Here is a 25,714-nt window from a genome sequence, read left to right as displayed (position 1 = left end):
CATGAAGCTACAGAAGTACCAACACAACTCAAACAAAAGTGAATGAAAAAAACGTAACAACAATCGCTCGGGTGAAACTCACCCGACGTTAGTGTTCTAGGGTTAAGAAAGAAGTTAGGAAGACGTGCAGAATGCAGGCTGAAGACAAAAACGTGTGCTTGTGTTTTTAACCGTTGATTTATTTTAATAAAAGTCAAAGAAGGACGTGTTTGCGGACAGTTCCTTTTAAGGGTGCAACATATATATACACAAATAGATGATAATGATGATAATCTGCCACATTCTGACTAGATCCAGTCCTCATCCATGACATGCATCTGTTTAACAACCATTTGACACAAAACACACATTGAATTCGTTCATGGTGCAATAACATATGATACATAGACTCCGCTTGCTGGTTCATATTCTGTTGAAATCAGTCACTTGCTATGAATAAAATAACATCCCCACACTGTGCAAGATTAAGTCACCTAAAGGCGGCCAGGTCACTTCCCCACTGCCATCCTTTTTACATGTTTTCATATCCCCGGGCCTCAATAGAACCCAGCACAGAGCAACATGACAAACACAGTACAGTGAGGCCAATTGTATCTGCTTTATTGGTATTCGCCGTTTCCTCCCTACATCTGCTCAGCACATAACAACCTGGAGTGTCCTACCTCTGCCGCACTATTTTTACCTGCTCCTAGATACTGTCTCCCGGCATGTGACGTCAAGAGAGGGAGAGGAATAGACAGAGACGGAGAGAGCTGTTATCGTTCATCTACAGTGTGGGCTAGCTTGCACCCTGCTGTCATCTTCCAAGAAAGTAATCAGTACGTAATAGCAGAGAGTTGGAAGGTGACATAGCTTTTGCCACTAGATTAGAGTCCTATGAAGGGTGCTATTAGCATCGTGTTGCATGTTAAGCATGCTCGTCTTTAATGGACGTGATGGTTGTGTGACAGCGTGTGTATTGGTGGGAGTCGGTATGCAAATGTTTGACACAAGGGTACGTTTTCTCAATCTTTTCTCGCTCACAGTACTGTATGGTACGTTGTGCACATGCTCTGTCTGCACGTGTGCACATGTGTTCATGCAGAATCCAACGCAGGAAAAGGCAAACTTTGCTACTATAAACTACTAGTGAGTATATCCACCGAATGTAATACATTGGATTCCTATTGCAGAAAAGATGTCCCCCATAAATATTCTCAAAATTGGTGTTTTAGCTGTAAGAATTCATCATTATTAGGAATTGCATTATAATGGACAACTTAAAATGTTCTCTTGGAGTCCACAATCTTGACTTCAAGGATGTACATTTGCGGCGACACACTGGGGTAAGAAATCTAACAGTGTGAGAGTACAAAACCGACTTAGATGGCTGTTGAATTGCGATAAGAAGAGAGGCAACTTATCTGTAATCAATGCGGCTTGAAGATTTGATCGTCTCCTACGTCTGGAGATTTAAATAATATCATTTAGATGTTGGGATTTTTGCAGAGTGCAGCTATAAATTGTATATTAAAGCAATATCTAGTGCAGGACGTGAACATTGAACATTGTGATTGATGAATAACCGATTGTGTCCACAGCTAGCATGCAGAACTGTGTGAACATAAGTGAGAGTGTTCCTTTCTTGGATGCACGCCCACCCGTTGTCTTTAAACTATGTGGGTGTGAAACCGCCTTTGTCTTTGTGCATGCTTGCATATGTGTGTGTGTGTGTGTGTGTGTGTGTGTGTGCGAGCTTTACCTCAGCAAGCACCACAGTGCTCCCTGCCTGTTCACAGCATTAATGCTCAACCTTGTCCAAGGTTAATCTGTCACTCTTGCTGTATATTTGCATTCATTCTTATCTGCACCTCACCACTCAACTGACTGTCTATCTGCCCCAGCCGCTGCTCAAACTTAATCGTCTTTGTACATTATAGATGAGCCTCCAACAAAGTAGACTCTCTCTCACACACACACACACACACACACACACACACACACACGCAAATCCCCCTCCCCATGCTGAGACCTCCTCTTTCCTTGAGCGACCACTTCCTAACCACACCCACAACACATAGTCCCAGACTGTCAATATTTGCTTCATATTTTATGTCTTAGCGAGCCATTAAGCTGACTGCTTCTCAAAAGTAATATATTTATCACGGCATGGGGGCTCGTGTTGGATCTAAGTGTTTCTCTCTCCAGGCGGCACTAACTTTCTGCTTGCGCAGGAGCACAACGAGATAACTCGGGCTCTTTCACTTTTACCTGAGGAAACAAAAGGTTGGCTCTTAATTAGGAGCAGAGTTGTTCCTTCATTTGGAATAATGCAAAAGTTTGAGTGTACAATCTTGTATAGGTATATAATGAGGCAGTATATCTGAGCTTGGCTTACTGGTTACCTTATTAGAATGTTTAAAATAAAAAATACACAAACTCATGTGAATAAAGCCGATAATAAAATAACAAACCACTGTGAATTATGCATATTTTTTTAATGTGTTCTTTCGTATGTAATGAATTACTGAACATGGTTGTATCACATTAACAGAGGAACATGCAAAACAGTAGCTAATCTATTCATTATCACAGAGAAAGTGAACATTTTATGGCAATTAGACACTACACTCCACACAATTGTCCTAAGATTAGAAAAACAAATCTGCCAGTATCTCAACAGTGTATTTCATGTGGCCGATAACAAAGTTTGTGTATGGTTTGTAGTCTTCATTTTAGTAATTTAACCTTTTAAAAAAAAACGTTTTTGCTTCACATCTTTTTGTGTTTAATGATGGCCATGGTGAAGGCCGCAAGGTGAAATGTGTGGCTCTGACAAAAAAGTCTTTATACTACAAGCATTGCTGAAGTTTTGACCTCTGAATTCAATATTTCCCCACTGTTACTGAATAAGTACAAGCAAAACGCTTTAATAGAAATATGCACATCAATCCAGTTCTGCAGAAAGCAAGTTGTTTTTGTTAACAGCCGCCTTGCTCGTTCCCATTCATCTGAACAGTGCCATCTCCCAGGAATACCGTCTTGACTATTCCTCTGAGAAAACTGAATGTGTTGTGTAAACACCCTGCATGCATAAGGTTCAACTTACAGCCCAAAAGCAGTGTTGTAATTTAACATCTTACCTTTCAGCATGTTTGCCTATAAAAGCTGTTCAGGAGCTTATTCTGCGACATCACTGCAGCTGTCTTGGGAATCAGCTGTTGCCACAAAACCCCCAGCTGGCAACATCAACACTGACAAATAGAAACAGGCAAGTTTAATTTGAAAATCACTGTACATTCAGAATGAAAGCTCTAAAACCATTAGAGGGCGGAAAAAAGATAAATATATTACTGAACAGTCAGTTTCCCTGATCTCCACAACTTAACAAATCAAACCACACACACTCAATCCTCAGCAATCACCATCAATGAGGTCATGAGCGCATAGTTGTACTGTATGAGTATGAAGAAGAGCACAAGAGTACAATGCAGCGAGCTCTGTTGAAATGTCTGAGGGGATATAAAGGGCAGAAGTGGAGTCCCTCAAGTGGACATTGACTGATTGACTGACAGGCCGACCTTATGCGCAAGTGTGTGTGCACACACAGGCACTGACTGTTGGGTGTCATCTCTCTCTTTCCATCCAAACTTCACCCCTCCCCTCTTTTTCCCTGTCGTCCGGAGCTGGTGACATCTTGACAGATTAAAATGCTGCGCGCTCCAGTCCTCGTTTGGCCACACTGGTGAACTGCGGGGACACCACTGTGAATCAATACAAGACAATACCGTCTCTGGGACAGACGTCACCCACCCATGCTCACATAGGAACACACACACACACAGTAAATCTAAAGTGCAAAATATACGTATTATATGTATGTATTATAAAGACAATAAGTACTTTACCAAAATATAGCTGAAAAACAAAATGAAATATTCTTTCAGCATATTGCTTTGACAACTTTATTGTTTTGCTACATTTTAAAGCTCACGTGACACTTGATTCTGTTTGCAGCGGCAAGCAGTTTTCTAGAAACATAGTCAGAGAAATGTGGAGAGAAGGTTACGGCAAGCAGGACAGAGTGAAGCATTTAGCCTGATATTTCTTCTCAAGAGGTCGTAATTTTTACTCCATTTAAAGCTGGAGTTTATTTTTAGTGCCCACTGGCCAACAATTCCGTAGTACGATTTTCAGTAATTGCAATTCAAGTGGTCTGTGGCTATAGTTAGCAGAAGGGTAAACCATCAGCAACATTTTCTCTTCATTGCAATTACAGATTGGGATGATGCTGGAAATGAAAGACCAATAAGTGTACAATTCCCTTGATGACGTTTGACTCGTACAGGTAATGAAAGAGATTGGACTCGTACAGGTTACCGTATATAGAGGGCATGCACCTGCTTGTCTGGTGGGAGGGGCTTAGGACAGAGAGTGGAGAGCTTCAAGATGAGGGCGGAAGTTTAAAATCCTGGAAAGTAATTAAAAAATGCTGGAAGATTTTGTGTTGTTGTTTTTTTTTTAGACAGAAATAAACTGCCCCAGCTTTGAAACAAAAAGGTATCCTTATTTCCAGAGACACTTTAATGTGACATTTACAATTAAGTGACATTAAGTGTCTCTCAAAGACTCACTGATTCAGGAGGGCCCTGCGAAAGCAATCTGCATCCTGAAAACATTTCACCCATGAAAGCCAACATGACAAAATCTTATCATCATACTATTTTCCAAAGTGATTTGTTACTTCCTCAGCAGACATTTCTGCTGGAATTCGGCTTTTAATTATACTATTTAGAAATCCATTCTCTCTTTTCTATTTCTTAATGTGTTTTTACAAAGACAGATCACCTTTATACGAGGAGATTGGTCTGAGACTTGTTAAAGCATAGTTATTGCATTTAATATTAATGTTTGATGGAGGTTGACAATTACATACAGAGTACACACTTAGAGGAAACACTGACTGACAGATTATTCACACATGTGCTCTACACCTCCATCTATTTGTCGATGTGATTAGCTTGGATGTCAGTTGATGAACAAGGTTCATGATCCGTCTTTTCCCAGCTTGGTTTGTGTCGCTCCCGTCTGTCATCACGTGTTTAATTGAATTACATCAGATGTGGAGCATGTAAAAAGTCCAATACTGACAGATGTGACATGTGTGACTCATAGCGAACACATCTGTTCACATATGCATGTACAAACACATGTATTCATGCATTAGACTTGACCTGTAAATGTCTCTCTGTTATCTACTACCTCTCAGGCAGCTAATACCAGCTGACGGATCCAGTTCAGGACGCCATGGTGAGGATACTGCTGAAGCATCCAGGATTCTTCAGCATCTGTTCTGGAGCTTTTCATCACAATACGTGAATTTGATCAGCGGAAGAAGATTGGAAATTGAACTTGTACAATTTCATGACAACCGGACAAATTCCATCTGCTAATGAAGATAATGTGATATGATTGAAAGCTCTAGAGTAGTTACTAAATGGACTGCATGCTGAAAATATGTTGTCTATATCCACGCTACTACTGCACTACTCTGTTGTCTCTGTTGTCTTTCATGTTTTTTTTTTATATTCATCTTGTTTATTGTATATAATATGTATATATGTACAATGAGACCTACGCGAAACCAGAGGCAAATTCCATGTATGTGTAAACACACATGGCCAATAAAGCTGATTTTGATTCTGATTATTCCGACCAGACGTAACCAAGCAATGTGTAAACAAGCAATCTTTACAAATCTTGGTTTTCATATCACATATTTAGTCGAACAACAAAGTTTGCCGGCGCAGCATGCCGAGGCTTCTATCTCCTTAATGGAATGTTGGACAAAGGATGGCCCTGACTGTTGTCTTTATTGATTCTGCCGGGGTGCCTGAATGTGATTAAGGGGAATTAAACTCAAGCCTGCTGACGCAAATCATGGCCGGAGGTAATATAATGTCCAGATGAAGTGGAGAGATCCATCCCAACGGGGAGGTGGCCCGCTCTGACCCTGCGTGGGCTCAGGCAATTAGCATTGGCAAAGTGCAACTCAATAACAAAATCTCCAAAATGGAGGAAGTGCTTGCATGGCTAATCCCCTCTGCCGCCAAGAGGCCCCAAGCCCTCTTCTTTTTTTTTTTTAGGAGGCCATTGAGAATGCAGGTCAGGGACGTGGGGAAAGCCCAGCCAAGCTACCATCAGTCTAGATACTGGAGATGGCTGGACAGCCGCCAAGTGAAGAATTATGTAAATGTTTGTTCTAATAATAAAATGCAATTGAATACATTAATATGTCAGTAGATGATTCTTTTTTTTCACCATATGCTGTTTGGAAGGGCAAAGCAGAGGGGCCATCCAGCCTTTGAAGCCAGTCTGTGTGTTTGTTAAACATCCGTTTGAGTTTACACATTAGAAATATGTAATATATTTTTGCCCACATGTGTATACAAAGGGCATACAATATGCAAGGTATTGGGAATGCAGCGATAGACACATATAGCGATGCACAAAATACACATGGGGTCGCTCCTTTCATGCATTTGTATGGTGTGTTCACCTCATTAGTCTGTTCCTCGTACTAAATGCTGGTGTTTGATGTGGAAAATACTCCGACCATGTGTTGGGGTTTGTAATAATGAATGTTTCATGCAGGTTGGGCCCAAATGATCCATCAGTTCCGATTAGATTGTAATTACTAGGGTAGAAATATATTCAAATGAGTTCATTATCAGTCAGATCAGGAGCAGACCAAGCCAGTTTGACTATTTACCAGAGCCTCAAGTGTTTATGATGTGATTTAAGAGAATGCTGGAAGGATTCCTGCAATTAGGTAAGCATATGTCTTAATGTATCATTTTTGACAATTAGCCAAGTGCTCTTCAATCCCACATCTTTACCGTTCTGCGTCTGCTGCTTGCATTAGAGGTATAGATAGATATGTCTAAATGTGGCGGGGGAGGGATGGTTTTCCGCGGGTTCCTGCTAAGTTCAGAGTGTCAGATAGATAAATACATGGGCTGACCAAATCGCTCACTCTCTTTTCTGTCTCAGCCCTCCCTCTCACCGCCAGCGTAGGTTTCCATTTCTCCAGGTCACTGCTGAATGACTGCAGATTACATCGGCTACTCTCTGATGTCTACGGGGACGAGGCCATCACGCTGAAATGACGCGGGGTGGTGACAGACGGACCCCTCGCCGACACCCACGGACATGACTCCCATTCACGGCAGCTGGCCCCCATGACACTAATCTGATTCTATTCTGGAAAGGGCCTGTTTTATGCCCACCAGTCTCTGCTAAAACAGGAAATGACCAGCAGGGCAGGGCCATTCTTGCATGACATGCAGGTATTGCAGAAGAACCTGATGAATATTTGTTCTTTCTGTTCCTTGAAGGACTCTTCAGACACAAGTACAGTGTGTGCCTTTTTTTTCTTCTATTTTTCTTCTCTCTCTAAGAGTAGCTCAACCTTGATTGAGTGGTTTTTAATAGGTCCAGTCAGTTGACTTATTATTTTAAGTAATTACTTTGGTATTAGGGTGCTCAAAGACCATAGAAAACTGGGTGCACTGGTCAGTGATGTGGGGCTTTTTGAACTGAAAGCTCTGCACAATTCCAGATGGATGTGTTAAATGTAGGTCAAGGTGGGGAAAGTTTCTTTCTCCAAATCGTTTCCATTGAAAAGCTCCTCTGCGTTGCCAGGCAAGGACCTTTGCCAGATTTCCTGCATTAAAAAAATAAGACCTCTGCCCACATAAGCAGAGACACCAGCTGATCCCCAGCTTTGTCCTCATCAATACCGTGACTTTGTTTTGGCTGGCATGTTCTGACTGGCTGATAGTCTAAACCATCAGGGAACACTGGCGATCCTTTCAAAGAAACTTGCCCTCCGACCATGTAGCTGCGGGGCATGCAAGGTGAAGATGAATTGGGTCGGCTCCCTTGTTTTGAGACTAGAGACGGGCTTCTAATTGGATATCATCTCACTCTCTTTCCCTAATTAGCGCAGCATTGCTTTATGTACTGATATTAAGATGCAGGAGAAATAGTAATTAGCTAAAGGTTATTACCAGCCAGGGGCGCATGGACATGGAGCATGCTGCGCAATATAATGATTGCCCACGGGTTTGTTTATTTTGCCTTATTGGTTCACCTTTACTGTAAGTAACTTTTCCACAACAGAGGTTTTAGATGATGCTCACTTGCTTTAGATTCATCCTGTTAAATCATTAAATGATACAATACTATAAATGTAAATCATGTTTCAGACCTAAGAAGCTTACAGATTAACCATTGACCAGTGGTGGAGGAAGTATCCTGGGGCCATATTAATGAGGGCGCCCAAGTAAAAAGAGTTTCTCCAAAAATTCTGAGAATTATGTTTTCTAAGAGTCGTTCCTCGTAGTTAAGAGTATATCTGAGTAAAGACACGTTATTCACAAAGTATATTAGCTCCAAAGGTAAAAAGTCGGGAGAAGAACCTTTAATAAAAGGGTTAGAAGTTTCTTAATCAGAGGATGACATGGTGGGAAGACGAAGATGTAGAAGAAATATTCTCCAAATGCTGAATGACAGTGCGATAATGAAGCGCTCCAGATAAGACCGAACTGGGATAATGTTTGTGGTCGATCTCATAAGTAGTTTGCCAGCTGGAAAAATGCAACAGTGTTGGTTGGTTTATAGATTTACATGCCAACCAATGCTACTTGTTATGTGGACTGAAACCGATGAAAGCTGAGCCATTTTAATATGAAATAGATTAAGTACCAAAATGACCAGCACGGTAAATAAACAAAGCCAAATAAATATACCTTTCCTGAGAATTCTCACCACCAAGCATGGACTCCTACCTAGAAATGTATAAGTTAAGTTGGGAGCTCTCTGAGAATGTTTTTGGAGACAAACCAAGTTGGTGCGGATCCCATTTTACAACTGTAATATTGTTTGCGGTATATTTACAACTTCCCCATAACTCATTTATATCCCTCCACAGCCTGTGCTAATGTTGCCTCTGCTTAAAATTAAGCAAAGGTTGAGATAGCAATGTGGTTGTGATGGTTACATTTTTGCAAGATGTGAAAGCTATATGAATCAAAAGTTGCTCTTTCAGTAAAAGTATGCAATGCAGAGAAATGGCCCCTGTGAATGTCCCCATTCAATTCAAAAGCGTTAAGTAGAACACAAAAGCGGAAACCTCAATTATTCAAGGTAATGCAGTTCAGGAGAAGGAAATAGAGCTAATTCTAACATTTTAAAACCTACCATATTTTATGTCTTTGCATTCAAAATTATTTCTTATTATCTTCTAAGCTTGAATGGTTAAAGATTGGGAGCAAAGAAACCCCGGATGACAACACACACAAAGGGACAGCACCTTAATTCTCTAATATCTTCATCAGGTGTAAGCTTTTCAAAATGGCGGCTGGTTAGGTAGCACAGGAGGGATGTATTCCATTCATAGCAGTCATATAGCTAGCTTGTCAAGGCACGAGGTCCTTAAATGGTTATTAGCAGAGGCTGGTTCACGCTTTGCATGGAGTTAATGTTACTGGAGCTGATTGTTGAGTTGAAAGTCGAGCTAACAGTTTTCTTATGTTTTGTTTGTACAGGTTCTTGTGGTGGAGTCTGAACCTGCCATACGCGTGATGGTGGAACGCTGGCCTGCACTTTTCACAGATCATGTATGTTCAAGAGTTTTATTGCTAATGTTTTTGCATATGTGTCTTTTTATCATTATTTCATGTCTCTTGCCAATAACGAGAAGGTATGACGGGTGGGATATTAGTTGTAAGTGGTTGGGGATGGAACAAGGAGGATAATTTATTAACTAAAGAATGAACATTTCAAATCCAGCAAGGACATTTATGGGTGTTATTCCAGCACTACTTTGCAGGTGGCTTCACCTCACGCTGGTGGCCATTGGTAAAGTTGTATTTAGTCTTGAAATGTGATACTGGAGCATTCTCTGTACTGTACAGGTGCGCATGGAGTTCAACTGGATAGTGGGCAAGAACCTCAAGCAAGAATTATATGAAAGCCTTGATCGGCACAGTCTTCGGCTTATCGATATATTTTGATCTAAAAGAGGGAACCAGCTGTTGGCAGAGCTTTCTCAACAGACCACGGTTGGTACATTTCCATTGTTTTTCACAGCTGATGTAATGACATGACACAAAGTGCTACTGTAGTAGTTACAATCTAAATCAGCTTTCTTATAGACCATTCATTTGTTGTCATTCTAGCTGTGTAACTTGTGTTTTCTTTTTATCCCAAAAGACTACAGAGCCGACTGATATTTGGACACTGGAGCTGAGGGGGCTTCCTATAATCCTCAGGGACAATCCCACAGACACTACAAGCCAGCCTTAGTAAGTAACTCTTCTGATATCATAATCAGAATTTAGAACTGTCACCATTATTTGATGAACCCTGTGAGCATAGTTTTATAGAATAAAGTACACCTTCCCTTGTGCATCTAATTATTCTGTAACTAGACTACATTGCTTAACATTATTGATAATTATTTGATGAGAAATGTAATTGTGTTTTTTTTTATTATGATTTGTAAAGGACTCGGAAGATGAAGACTCATTGAGATTGGGATCCTCCTCGTTGAGAAAGAAGGTGCTGTCTGCTCATCTTCCCTCCATCTCAGTACAGCCTCGTTTAAATCATCGTTGAAGCAGAAGTTGTGATGGACAACATTCAAGACCTGGCAAATGTGCCTTCTGTTTGGACTTGCATACACACTGCATCTGAATTACCCCCAAGTCTTTGAAGCTCACACTACAGTTCATCCAGCAGGTACTTCTCACGTTGGGCCACAGTTAAATAAAACCAAGGTTTCAAACCTTGAAGAACCAGCTTGCAATGTAAATAATGTACGTCAAGTACAATGCATGGCGCTGCTGCAGCCAGGGGTGAATATAGGTCTGTATATCTGAGGTGGTCTCAAGGAAGGCAACACACACACACTCTCAAAATATGTAAGGTACTCTTTTAACATTGTTTTTGCTGTGTCTCTTTTTTCTTCCCGTCTGAGGTTGAAATATTTACATTCCAGTGCAGGTGTATTGTTGTCAGGATTGTAGTTCTGCAGTGGCACGTGGTTTTAATCCCTTTTTCCCACCAAAGACTGTTTGTACTTAAACAAATGTTTAACGACTAAAGTACTTATTTTGAATTGTGTTATGCAGATTTGTGTTCTGTTGTTTCTTTGTGTTTAACCCAGTTCCTTCCTCTGTCCAGTCATGTTGAAATTGAGACTGTAAATGCCTGCCTGTGTGTGAATAGTCATTCACAAGACAGTTACTGTGTAACGCTGCATTCCTTCTCCACACGTTAGATTTTTTCTTTTGACAACTTGTTTTTGTATTACTTCAGTAAAACATGTATACAGTTACAATGCAATGTTTTGAAAAAATAAATGTCATTGGAACATTCAAATCTATTGTTGATTTTCTTTTCAATTTCAAAATCCAGACATTACTTAAATAAACTAATGATCTTAAGTAGCAATAAATAATGTTATATTAGTGATTTTATTATATATGTGTATGTATGTTGAACTTAACATGTTTATTTCATTAAACTTGGACTAAAGTAAAGAAATATGTAAAGTGAACTAATAATTTTGAGTAATGATTACTAATGTGGACTTAAATATGTCTACTGCAGCACTTAAGGTTCTAAGTGAACCCAACTTGACCTGTTTAATTCTTCCATGTGTGAAAACTTAAATGGTTTGAGGCAACGGGTTTCCACGCAAATTTCTAGTTAATTCAACTAGTTTGGCCTAAGAGTGTAGAAAGCCTTTGCTATGATCACCACTGACAATGTATAACACATGCATTCAACATCCAACATTATGCTCATGCCCACACAGACACACACAGACAGACACACACATGCATGCACACACACGGGGGAGGAGAAGACAGCAGAGCATCAATATTGGAGACCAGTCTGTTATAGTTACAAAAATCATTGTTGACATCCAGGCTACAAAAACCCATCTGTTCAGCGCTGAATGCACACAAACAATTCATTGTATGTCCTGTTTGTGTGCAAGAGAGACAAAAGTGCATTCCAAAAGAAATGGATTTGATGTTGATTGTCAAACTCAAATGAACATGCTGACAATGCAATGCAGTTCATCTGTGCACACGTCTACTCGGGAATGTGGAGATGGGAAGAAGGGTTTGCTGTTCTTTCTCTTTCTCTGTCCCATCGCTCTTTTCTTTCCCTCTCCTGCTTTCAACACTGTGGGCCCAGCTCCGAGCATGCAGTTTTCTAATCATCCAAAAGAGGACAGTGTGGAACACGTCATCTCCAGGGAGGATGCCGAGATCCAGGAAGGCAGAGAGAGAGACTTTGGGGACTATAAAAGTGGCAATGCAATGTCCTGGGTGTCAAGACAAAATTAACCTGTAATTTGTGTCTTGTGGTTTCAGGTCATCATCGTATGAAAATAACCAAAATTGTGTATTGTTCGCGAAGTGAAATTGTCCTTTTTTTTCTTTCTTTACAAGAACAAGGACAAAATGTATCCTGAGACGAAACAATCCTGTTGACTCTCTCCCTGCTCTTTGAGCTCATTTTGAGTCTGGACCGACAGAGTGATGAGGCATTATTATAATAGCGTGTCACTCCGGCCTGCATATTCAGCGGGCATAAAATCACTAGGAGGTGGAGGTGGAGAGGGGACGAGAGCAGGGGGATGGAAAAGAGGAGAGAGAGAGAGAGAGGAATGGGTTGATGGCTACAGACAAAGTGAGAGAGGGGAGAATGGCGATGCGGGGCGTTAGAGGAAGCGAAACAGACAGCTGCGTGAAGCTCACAGGAAGAGGCAGCAGCCAGGGGAGAGATGTTGCATGCTGCGGACGTGAGCCGTTCTGACACATGGGTAGCAGAGCGAACAGGGCCAACACAATGGAGGGAGGCAGGGATCACTGGGAGGCAATATGATTTACAGTAGGGCTTTAGCCACTTCAGGTTTGCTGTGCCTCCGCAGCCAAAAGCTCAGTAGGGATGCATCCATTCATCTCCCCCCCCCCTCCCCCTAGACTCCTTGTCATTGTTCTCAACAAATGCTGGGATGTATAGGAGCTACAGCAGAAGGTCATTTATTGAAAGCGATGAGGATGAAAGGGACGCAGGAGCAGCCAAACCTGCTGCTGCTAATGCAGTAGCACCTCAATTGATGAGCAACTACTTTGTCCTTGACAACACACATTTTCAACGGTTTACATCTGGGGTGGGAAAACGGCAAACATTGTACAATGTATCAGCTAGATGTTTTCTTTTTTTTTTCCAGTATCAGATCTTGCAATACAGTATCCACTGAAGCAACTTTATTCAATGTTTTATGGCCATGTTTAAGCATTTCCAGGTCTGTTAGTGAAATATCATGGTACGGTTTAAAAGAGAAAGTCTGCAGTGACTTAAATTAAAGCACAACACACAATATGTGTGTTAACTTTTAACTGATCTCTCATTAATCATAAGAGCTTTCATGGCCTGCACCTCATGTGCCAGGTGTCAAAGGCCATGCACTTAATATGCATTTTCTCTTGTGCAATACATAAGCAGAATTTTGATGTGCTTTTTAGGCTTATGGTATGTTTTATGAACTACATTTATTTGACAGACTTAGTGACACATTACTCTTTGGATTAAAGGTTCCCTGCTAAATATCCAATACAGTTATAAAATGTAATGCAGGTAAAACCACACAAAAGTATGTTGAATAGTTCAAATATTGCACATTAACAACATTAAAATGCAGTAGTGCTATTTCAGTAATATATGTGATAAATATAACACAGTCAAGGTGGACTATAACAATGCATTCTGTAATCAGACGAAATATAGTACATTTTTACCTCATTGTGTAATAACACCTGCATTTTGTAATAATTGGCAACATTTTGTGAAAAAAACAGTCTGAACACCATGTGTCCATTTCTTTTGTAATAAATAATCATGAATATTATTCAATGTTATAGTTCACTTCAATGCCTTCTGCTATAACAGTTGTCTTGGATGTAAACATCCAGTAATGGGTGAAAAGAGATCTCCATTCCCTGGAGCACAGGACAGCCGCCACAACGTCCCACACTTTAAACACACGCCCTCCTAATTCCACATTCTTGCAGAAAATGAGTTCACTGAACATTCACACATGCATGAAGTGACAGGCCTGACAAAAATACATGGCAAGTAAATTGGTAGCCTGTCAACGGCATCAAATCGCAGATTAGTACCGCTGGACTTTGAATACCACTGGTGCTGTTGGCAGGCGAGTCATGTGTTCATAATGCTGCATCATGCTGTTACCACTGCCCTTTTAAAGACTAATCAGGCAATTAAAGACATCGTTCGCAAACGATACTGTAGCTATGGCAACGCCAACCTGGATGGACCTCGGCATCCTCAGAAATCAATAAGTCTGTAATCTGACATTTCTATATAGGCACTCCTGCTTTATAGCTGCAGTATTGAGTTATGGGTCCCCAGTAATTACTGGGAGTGTGACCTGGAGCTATGGAAGTGGGTTCTCAAGGATCTTTAGTTTGTTTAGAATGGCTTGTCTGCCAAAGCAGACTGCAGGAAGCTTGAATAAGACAACATTTAACCCCACATCTATTCAAAAGTTGATTAGGCTTCGTGATAAGGTGCCACAAGAGGTTATCTCTGAGGGAAATCTAGCAGCAATTAACACATTGATCAGCACACTACCTCCTTTAAAATGTATTTTGATTGCATGGGTTGACTATAAATAGGACTGGGTCAAAATAGCAATACATATTTAACTGATAATGGACTAGTTTTAAGAAGAAAAAAGCAAGGTGAATGTGAAGCCGTACAACATTACTTTTTAAACTTACTCCCACTCAATGTCCTGTTAAAACTCTGCATAAACCACTGCAAATTGTTCATGTTCATACTTTATTAAGGTGGGAAACCTTCACATGAGTCTCCCTGACAAGAAACACAAAGAGTTAAATGGTACTTGGTACAATATGGAACGTAGGGGATAAATATTGGATTTATTCGTAACATAATTTAAGCAATCCCTTTGTTTCACTGTATGTAACAGTGTTGGGGTAGTTGCTCACAAAAAGTAACTAGTTACAAGTTACTTCTGAAAATTGTAACTAGATTACTTTACTAGTTACTGCATTTGAAAAGTAACTTCACTACTAGTTACTTTACTTTCCATTTTTTTGAGCAAATGTCCAAATTAACTGCAAAGATACATGGACAAACATCATGGCCCTTTCATCACTTTATTTTCAGTAAAGGGCATCTCTTAGCCTTTCCACATAGTGTATTGTAAACATGTAAAACAAAATGGCATATAAAACTCAGCCATTAACTTGAACGAACATTAACCCTGTTCACACTGTCTGACCAAAGAAATATGCCTCACTTTAAAACCCACAAACAACAGGATACAAGAGGCTGTATATGGTGGGGACATTCAGGTCAAACAGCATAACACATTAAAAACAGGCTTTTGGAAACATGAGACCCCACTAAACCAAATGGGGGCCGACTCCTAAGAACAAAACCAGCTTGTTATAGGAATCAGTGTTGTGGTTTAAGAAAAATAGAAAAATGAATGGCACTTTTTCCCATAAAATAGAAACAGAAATGCACTTAACCTAAAAAAAAGAAACTGAAAATGCAATTAAATAAACAGAAAATCCACTTCATCTTTGCCTAAATAAACAGAAAGTGCACTATATCCTATGAAGTTTATCATTTTTCTCTATTCTTCAAAATAGCGATTGTATCGCATGAGTAAAAGTCTCTGGAATCTTTTACCCGACAGCCTGTTCCTCCTTGGGGTCAGAACAATACTGCCCAGGCTGAAAGCCTTTCCACAGTGTTGTAACTTGTTTTATTACATGATTTACTCTTATTGTGAAGAGAATGTAAACAGGAAGTGCTTTTACTTTGAAGGCATAAAGTACAATCATACGTGCTTGTTGACGCTAACTAATGTTGATGTTACGTGTGGAAAATACATACATGTCGGGTACTGCAGTTCACCAGTAAATCCCGTTCATACCAGACGTGTCTTGTCCTCATTAGAAGCTCTACGTCATTACAGACAGGTGCACTTTACTTCGTTACCTATAAAAGTAATAACGTTACTGTAATCCGTTACTTTGTAACTCGTTACCCCCAACACTGGTAATATATAATGGCTTTATAGGCTACTACAACTGATTTATAGCAGTGCATGTGGGAGACATTCGACAAAAGAATATATTCTTAGCAATCTACTTGCAAGCTGTTCAAAGGAGTTTTGACAGGCTTCTGCATATTCCTTTGACATCCTTAACTCTGAAGATTACTTTGACTCTTTTATTGTAAGGTTGACAATTTTGAAAACGTTTTAAAGGATCTCAAACATATTAGTAACCTTTTGGTCTTTCGTATTTTTTTCTGTCTTCTGAAGATGTAATATCATTTGTTCATGCTTTTGTGTGGGTGCATTTTTTATTTCAGTCATTGTCATTGTTCAACATTAGCAGCTGATTATATCAACAAATCGTGAATATTTTTTTTCCCTCAATACAAATCTGACTTTTCCGCACATAACCTCCACCTACCTCATCTGCAGCCACAGACAGGCCCATTCATGCAATCTCTCAATATCTGCATCCTCTGAGCACAATCTCTTCAGAGTAAGTGACACCTGCTAGAGCAACATAAATACATCTGAATGGTCCATTGACAGTGTCGAGGCATTTAGGCGCCTGGATGGGCTTGAGCTGCAAAAGCTAGCGACAAGCTCAGGCGCGCGAAACGCCAATTCCAGCCTCTCAGATCCGGAGGAAATGAGTTGTTTATGGTAAATGAGGCTCTCAGCGGCACCCTCAGTGTTCAATATTGATTCAATGAATCCGATTTGTAAATATGAGTAGTAGCGTCAGTTTTCCGCTCTGTGAAACATCTTCTTCCACATAAAGGAGCAGCTGGAAAAGGGAACAGTAAGGCTGAATGCAGTTTTATTTTTGGCAGTGTGTGACAACAGGGAAATGCAGGCATCTGTGTTCATGCTGCACACATTTGTTAACCCTAGTAAATCCTTAAATTATAACACATTTTACACAATGTATAGCATTTTAAAGGCTGTGAAAATATATTTTCACAAACAAGAACAAATGTTGTTGCATAGTTTGGAGCTCAGTTAGAAAAAGATGTCTTTGTGCACCAATTGGCACTCACAATTTGTCTTTTGAATTTTGTGAAAGTTAGGGGATCATTTGCGTATGCATTGGCAGGGAGATACCACTGTTCAAAGCACACCAAAACAGTTCAAATATTCGGTTTCTGAGTGTTAAAGAGCAACTTTTCTTTTCCACCTTGTACATGTCCTCTTCACAAATAAAAATATGCATTTGATCTTTTGGCAGCGCAGATCTGACAGATCCCCCTGTCTCCAGCCTCACTGACTGCTCAGACATTTGAACTGCTTTGTTAATGCTCAAACTGCTTGCAATGCGGACCTAACCTAGTGAGGATGCAGCAGAGGTCGATGAGTGACAGGGGATGTGAATGAGTGGAAGGGAATGTGTAAAGTTTGCACAAACACATAACACTGGAAAATATAGTGCTGTATATTTCTACTACTACTACTGCTGCTACTGTCATTTGCCTGCTACTCGCATTAACACTACAACATCTGCACATTTTAAAGAAATGGATAAAGTGTTCATCTATTAAGCGTTCATGAATAATCCCCAAATTAATTCCAATACTTGTGTTTATTGTATGTATTTGTTCAGCAAAGTCTTGGGGAAAAAAATGTATATCTGCAAAAAAAAAGAAGAAGATATTTTGATCAATCCAGCACGATGTGAGCAAGATTTCCCAAAAATGCCTCCTTGAGCGGTCACAGAGTTTTTCAAACTGTATTATGGTGCCCTAACAACAGCCCACATACTAATAAGACAGCTTTTTGGAAAGATTAAGACCTAAAGAATAGGAATCTGCAACACACATTATAGTACAACACAGCATGTGGGTGTTCAAAGGAGTTTCAGTCAAAGAACTGTGTCGTTCGGTTAAAAAATCAGTTTACGTAAATACTTCAACTTAAGGTTACTTGAATTATGTTTCACAACAGATGTATCTTCTCACAAGGGCTGCGGTGTTGTAGCAATTTAAATTAAGTTAAACAACTATGTGGTTCGGGAGATAATATGTTGTTGTTTTTGGTCTGATAGTATAGGCAAAGGGGGATTTCCGCACCCTGTTTTTAAAGGGCTAACTTTGACTCTGATTGTTGTGTATTTAGTCATGGATATTGTGTTTCCAGGTCACTTTTAAATACATGAAATCAGATGGTTCGTGGCACAAAAGAATAAACATAATAAAAAGAAGAAAAGAAAGTAATAGACAATTAGAATGAAAGCCACTACAAGTGGCATTAAGATCGTCTGTCCTCACTGTTTTGATTTCTTGGGAAATGGAATGGTGGATTTTAATTTCAAAGTTACAGAATCAAAAAGTTATGAACTCAAACTTTGTTGCACTTGAGCGAGAACATCTTGACTTCAAACTCCATAAGCAGTCAGCATTCAATTAAAAATGTTAACATAATAAGCTTAGTTTGAATAAAACATGTCAATGTCCTCCTTGAGGCAGTGAAACTGTTTGGCAATTACAGAGTTGAAGCTCTTAAAAGGAGTATAACGGCAAAATGTATGAGTGAAAAGAAAGTGACGGGAGCTCTGATGGTGCAAGTGTATTGGTAATTTGAGGAGTCACCTGTTCTACAACATGGCGGGCCCCCAGTGAGCAAACCTCGAGAGGCCTTGAACTCTCCCACTGCAGGCAAGGAAGATACCACTCGCCACTTCAAGTCCTCGGCTTTGAAATGCGGCTCCGCTTGTGTTACATTGCTTTAATTTCAATCTCCTTCATTTCTCTGCAGGAAGAGGCGACGTGAAACGAGGGGCACTAGGATCCATTTCACATTTTAATTAGTTGCCTTTTTTTATAAAGTCTAACAGAGATACATTGAGACGAACATTATCCTTTCAATTTTTTTTAATTAACAGCTGCCTCTTGGTTTCAGCACATCAAACGGTTCGGGATGCGCGCTTGTGTGTCTGTACGTTGAGAGTGTAAATGTGTTTGAAGCCGAGTGTTTTTGTGAGCAAAGGTGCGGAGGTGTGCACATTTGGATGCTCAGCATGGTGTGTGTCGGGATGGAAGGCGGGAAGGTTTTGGAGGGAAACTAAAGGGGGGGCTTTTGCTTTAAATGTAAAGGGGGTTTCAATTTGTATTGCTTTTCTGCTTGGTTGCAGTTTGTCAGGGCCACCACAGGAAGAAGAACATGCATTACGGGATTAAACTAATCTGAATGTAGCTCCTCACATTCATGGCAGCGCTTATTTTCAGATTAGAGACAGAAGCCAAGATCCGTCTTGCTCTCCATTATTAGCCACATAGGGAGTTTGCCATAGCTACAATATAAACGTAGGAAAAATAACTTGTCACACCAGCCATATTTCTGCTACTTACTCAAGAGTTTATGGGGGGGGTGGTAAGCGTATTCATCTGCATGTCACACCAATTACTTTCACATGAAAAACAACATGTTTAAAGTTAAGTTCACTTGGATGGAACAAATCAATCAACACTTTTTATGCCATTACTGCAACGCAGATGTGACTGAAAATAGTCACGTTCACGTTCACGTTCACAGGCATCGTTCGTACCTGCCAAGGAAAAGCGTAGGATATAGAAATGTGTTGCATTGTCTCTGTCAATACATACGGACAGCTGCTCTGAAGAAAAGCGAAAAACCAATTCAGAGAGCGAATGGCTCGATGAAATGCTATAGACTCAACGCCATAAAAAGAGAGGGAAAAACATAATGGAACAGCAGTTGCATTATCGTGGCTGAAATCATGTGCCATGTCTGTAAGTCAATGAGGTATAGTCCGCCTGTGTGAGAGATTGTCTGACAAAGGCAGGCTGTGTGAAAAAAATGATGCATATAGGAAAATGAATGACTGAAAGCTAGAGGGATTTAGGGAGAATCAGGGTTTAAAAGGCAAAAATAACCTTTGAAGCCTGATAACGAATTGAAAGTCAGATTACTACTGAAAGCCAAGAACAAACAAATTAATGCAAATGAAGCATGTATCCAAACTAGCCTCACCTGGTTTATGATCTATAAAGAAGAATTGTCTTCAACAAAAGTTTAAATCTAAAAACTAGGCAAAATAGAGCTCAATATTTAAAAAAGAATGTTCCTCTAAATTCAACCTATTACAACTTGATATGTGGATATAATAACTTGTGCGTTTACCTGAGGGTATTAATTATAGTCTCCCTGACTCCCATCTGCACGAGTGGGAGATTGACTTCATTAGGAAACACTGACCAAAAGAAAGGGGCTGACATTTCTTGATATCCCTCCAAAAATAATGTATTTTACTGCCTCTCAATGTACCCCTGCTCCCTAATTAACCTTGTGCTTTAAAAAAGTGATTTTACACTGATGAAAAAAATGTAGACTGCTTGTTACAAAATAAAAATAATTCTGTGATCACGACACGTCATCTATGGTGTCAATTTCGACCCATGTATATTTACTTCACAAAAAAGGCTAAAAGGGCTTTTTTTCCAGCAATAGAATTTTAATACAAACAAAAAATGAAAAGTCATAACACAAAATATAGAGTTGCAAGGTCAAAAAACCTCAACCAATCAAGCAAATCTTATTTTTATAACGGGGTCGAAACCGACCTTACAACACAAAGGTCATAATTTCAACCAGAGCATTTTATAATTTAGTGAACTTTTTGTTTTGTTTTATTTTGTTGAAAGAGTTCTGTTATGCACTTAAAACCTAAAACGGGTTGGTGCCGACCCTAACACAAGAGGAAGCTTAATGGTATTGTATTATGGGATAAGGGCATTCATCTATAGTTAATAATATTAAAATGAAAAAAAAAAAAAAAAAAAAATATTTAAGAGACATGTTCCCCTCAGTAAAAGTCAGGTAACACAACAATCTTTTATGTATGTATTTATTTGATTCTCTTGAGGTTAATTTGACCTTTTTTTTAAATTGAAATGGAGGGGTATCCTGACAAAGAAAAGGCCCAGAGGCCCAAACCAAAGATATTAAAACATACAACAATATATTCCATGGATAAGGAAGCCCAACAAGGTAACCAAGAGATGAAAAACAAAGTGGATGATAGATCTTTGTTTTAGTGTATTTTACAGATGATTTAAGACATAGGTCAAAACCGACCCATTAACACAAGAGATGGTAACAGAAAGCTAACACAAGAGGAAGGTTAAGTGCGCCAGAAAATGATGATACCCCAGAGCAAAGTATGTCAAATACAGTGCCAAAAACAAAATAAATACAATGCCAAAAAATACCAGGCTGTCCTACTGCATCTGGTCGCATTTGGCAACCCAGCATGCTTTTCTGGCTACTCTGACCCACAATCCTCAGCTATCTGCAGCGCATATATGAGCAGGAGGGGCTAAGTTCAAGGTGAAACGTTATGACAAAGTAGTGTGTCCCAATTGAGTGCATACTGCGTGTAACAGTAGGTACTTTGTCAGAGCAGCTGCAACATGTAGTGAAAGTAAACATAAACGGTATGTGATTTGGAACACAGTGATAGTGTTTGAGCAAGACATCACCTAAACAACAGTTTCTTAATCTGGATGGATTTATAAGAATGTCTGACCCTCTAGGTCCCACAACCTTGGTAGATGTTTCACCCAACACTTTTATTACAAGTCCAAGAGTCCAAGCTCTTCCTGTAACATCTTAAGGCATTACATTTTGTTACATACAAATGTGTACATTTATTGACGTTATATACTATTTTTTAGTAAACTGTGTTATTCTTGTGCATTTCACTTTTACCATAAACTGCCTGATTGGCCTTGGTAGTGAAGTAAAATCGTAGCATGTCCAAAAACAAGAGAGAACAAATGATGTTGATAGCTTCCTATAGAGGCACTTTGAAAATACAAACATGTGATTGCATATGACTTTGTAGCTGAGGAGAAAGTGTGTCATTCGTGAGCTGGTGGGGGCAAATAAATAAGAGGAAAAAGAAAAGTGCTAAAAACACCCCACAAACCAGCTTAGTGGCGTTGCTAGGAGGAAAGCCAACTCTTTGAAGGCGAGTCCAAGTTGGCCTCAAAGATATAGGGCTGGTCAATGTGCAGGGCTTGTTCAGTTACATTCTTCTAACCTGATAAACCGAGATCTCCCACATGCTGCGGCGCATTGACTCAAACAGTGTTTTTATTAAATTAATCTTTTATCACAAGCCTGTGGCTGTGTTTTCAGTTCGTGCCAAAAGTGGAGTTGTTTAGGTCCTCTCTTAAATCCTGGCAGCAAATAGATCCCAACTTTGTCTTTAATGTCCTCTGTTTGGAGTCTGGTTGCTTGTGGGCAGTGCCAGGCAATGGGGGGATGTTGTGTATCTGTATGTTGTCCAGAGGAATTAGCATCCATTTTTCTCTTTTGTGATTTTAAAGCTTGATATATATTTCATATTATTACTTTTTTTTTTCAAATTCGAATCGGTCAGAGTATAATATGAAGTGACACAATCACTTCACGGGGAACAGAGTAGCAATCAGTTGCCTATTCAAACATCCTACATACATGAAGTGATGCTAATTTGGAGTCTTGTATCCATGCACTTTACCATTCTAAGCCCAATATTCAATCTGCTTTTTTGGTCTCCATCACCAACTGGGGCAAACATCTGTCTCTTTAGCTGCTAAATGTTCCATAGCTATAGCTGGTAATCTGTTCACCATGTGGTGGGCTGGTTGTGTGCCGGTGGTTTATTGAAGCTTTTTTGTCACTAAAATAAGATGCAGCCTAAATGAGTGTTGAAAGTGACCCCCCCCCCCCCCCCCCCCCCCCCCCCTGAGAGCAATAACAGGGGTTAAAAATGAATTATCTGTAGGTTGGTCTTAACAACACTTTTCCATAAAAAAAGGTAAGTGTAGTAATTTAAAATGTGCAATGAGGATGATCATTTACCCACTATTATGTCTCTGAATTGTTAACCTCTCTGTGACTCTGACTGATACTTGTCTGCTACTGCTTCCCACAAACTACTCACTCTTAACTCATATTTTATACTGCCCGTCTGCCGAATGTCTACAGGATAAACCTTTCAATTTCAGGCACTATCTGCGTGACATTCATGCCATGTGAAGGCTGTGGTAGGATGAGGCTCAGAAGCTTGCTCAAGGGGGAGGGTTGGGTTATGGCTCTGTACGCTCCCAGCATTCACCCTTGTTAGCCTTTACCAGTTAGACAATGCCTTGATGAAACATGACAGGATGGCTTTTATAGCCATGTTGGGGCTAATGCTTTAAAATGCTAGCAACTGCACTGTTTTGTAACTCTTGCAGGGAAAGAGAATTTTAAATGGCCACTCACTAAGGCTTTGTTTACCAGTGGTACTGTAGGAATAGCAAAAACAGAAAACACCACCCAGAGACGCACTGCAAGCCCAAGAGGGAATGACTGTAAAAATGACAAATGCTTTATTTGAAATGAAAATGCACCGAAAATAGAAGTCCATGTTACGCCAGTGATCCCTAAGAATATTCAATATGGTGAATATTGAATTATTTGTGAGCATAAACAATCTCAGGAGGCCCTGAGTCGGATGTGATGCCAAGAAACCAAACCTGCAGTTTCTCTATTCCTAGAAATCTGAACCTGTGGAGAAGGCCTTCTCAACAGAGTTCCCTTTGTCTCCATGTATCAGGTACCAACAAACCACAAGTGACCTAATGTCACCGGTTACTTTCAGTACATTCAGATCCTGCTAATTTAAAAGGCTCATAGTGTTTCTCTCTGGAGGTATTGCTTGCCTTTGTGGCGATCAGGGAACAGCGGGAAGCCCATAGGATCACCTGTCTGTGTGAGTGTGTGTGTGTGTGTGTGTGTGTGTAGCCATGTTGGTAGCTGTGCAGCTGATTGATATCTTAAGTGAACCTTAGGCTGAAAGGTCCCTCAGCGCCAGATGAAAGGCAGGATTAACAGAAGAGGGGTTGAGCTGCGATGAGCACCGGGAAGTGCATCGGGGGAGATCAGATGAGGAAATAATATAGAAAGGGTCCCTTGCCTTCAAAAAAGGGGGCCGACACACAAGCAGGGCTTACGAGATGCAGAAGAGTTTTAGGAGATTGAATGATCTGTTCCAAAGAGTTGGCAGCTTTCCCGGCAAAGTTCCCAGTCCTCTGAAGAGGAGCAAGGAATCCAATCTTGATGGCGAAGAAAGATATTAGAATTAGAAAAATCGGAGAAGCAAGGTCAGCAAAACATAATTTGCCCAGAGTTTTTTTTCTTCACTCAATCTGCCACTTGTTCCACATTTGATTAGCCGCGATTTACAGATTTACAGACCTAAAATGTTTTCGTCAGGATGTTGCTCGTCGCAGACTGACATTGGTGTCTCCTTGTCTGCATATGTTCATCAGATCTGTGCTTGTTGTTGTCTGGAGTCACAAATAGACCGATCGGGATGCACAATGCGATTTAAATCAGCTGATAAAAGAGGCTATGATTGGTGCACGGGGGCCCAGAGCTGAAAATCCCAATCATGCAGCTTGATGATGAGGCGGAGATCGCTATTGATCCACTTGGGCACTCAGTTTCCCATTTGCCCGCCCACAACAGGGACAACACGCTGCCACCAAAGTGGGGCCTTTTACGATTGATTGCTTCATCCGGGAAGGGCTCATCCAGATTCATCCCAAATTAAGCAATTTGTTCGTTCCATGGCGAGTCTTAAAACTCAAGAAGTTACTTTCGCCCTGACAGACATAGTATACCTTTATAGAATGAGTTTTGATTTGATTCTTTCAAGGAACTATGGTCACAAAAGACACACACAAAAACAGAGCAAAACCATGTCAAAAAATAAGACTATATAGAAATACAAAATCAAATGAAACAATAAAATCTAAAAAGCATTCAAGACAAACAAGACGTTCTGCATATGATTAAGCATGACAGGATAAAAACAACCAAAGTGACATGACTTATTTGCATAATGATGTCGGTTGTTTAAAAAGTACTTCAACCTTTCTTTCTCTGCACTTAAAAATCAGTGACTTATGTTTCCAGCAATAAAAACACTTTGAGGAGACAAACACAAAGATATAAATCCTAAATAATTGCAGAAGTCTCGTGCATGAAAGACTTCATTTATGGCTAATGTCAGTTACTCAATTTACACGTAGCTATATGCTTCTTGGACGGAACAAATGGTTATCCGGCATCAAAACAAGAAGGAAGCAGCTCTCAAAATGATGATTATGAACAATAAAAAATTAGTTATCCGCTGCTTTAAGTGACAGAATTAAATTTATTTATTTATGATCGGCACAGTCTGTTGCTGTTTCCGGGCCCTCTAAGGGGAGATGACTGCAAAGCAAAAGAGAAAAGTCTCTTGCATCCTAATTGGCGACATATCCACGAGTCATGCTTTATCTTTACTTCACTTCGACGGTGTTTTACAGAACATTTCCCTGTATTTAATGTTCCCCGGCGAAAAAGGCAAAAAAAAATGACAGACCCCTACTACTGCACCACTAATTGGCTGCAGGAAACATTCAAACACAAGTTTAGACGCTATTTCCTGAAACACAGGAAAGATTAACTAAGGCACCTTGTTATTCAAATTAG

Source organism: Taurulus bubalis, assembly GCF_910589615.1.
Source record: "Taurulus bubalis genome assembly, chromosome: 3".
Classification (NCBI taxonomy): domain Eukaryota; kingdom Metazoa; phylum Chordata; class Actinopteri; order Perciformes; family Cottidae; genus Taurulus; species Taurulus bubalis.
The sequence above is the reverse complement of the archived record's forward strand: the minus strand, read 5'-3'. Positions refer to the sequence as shown.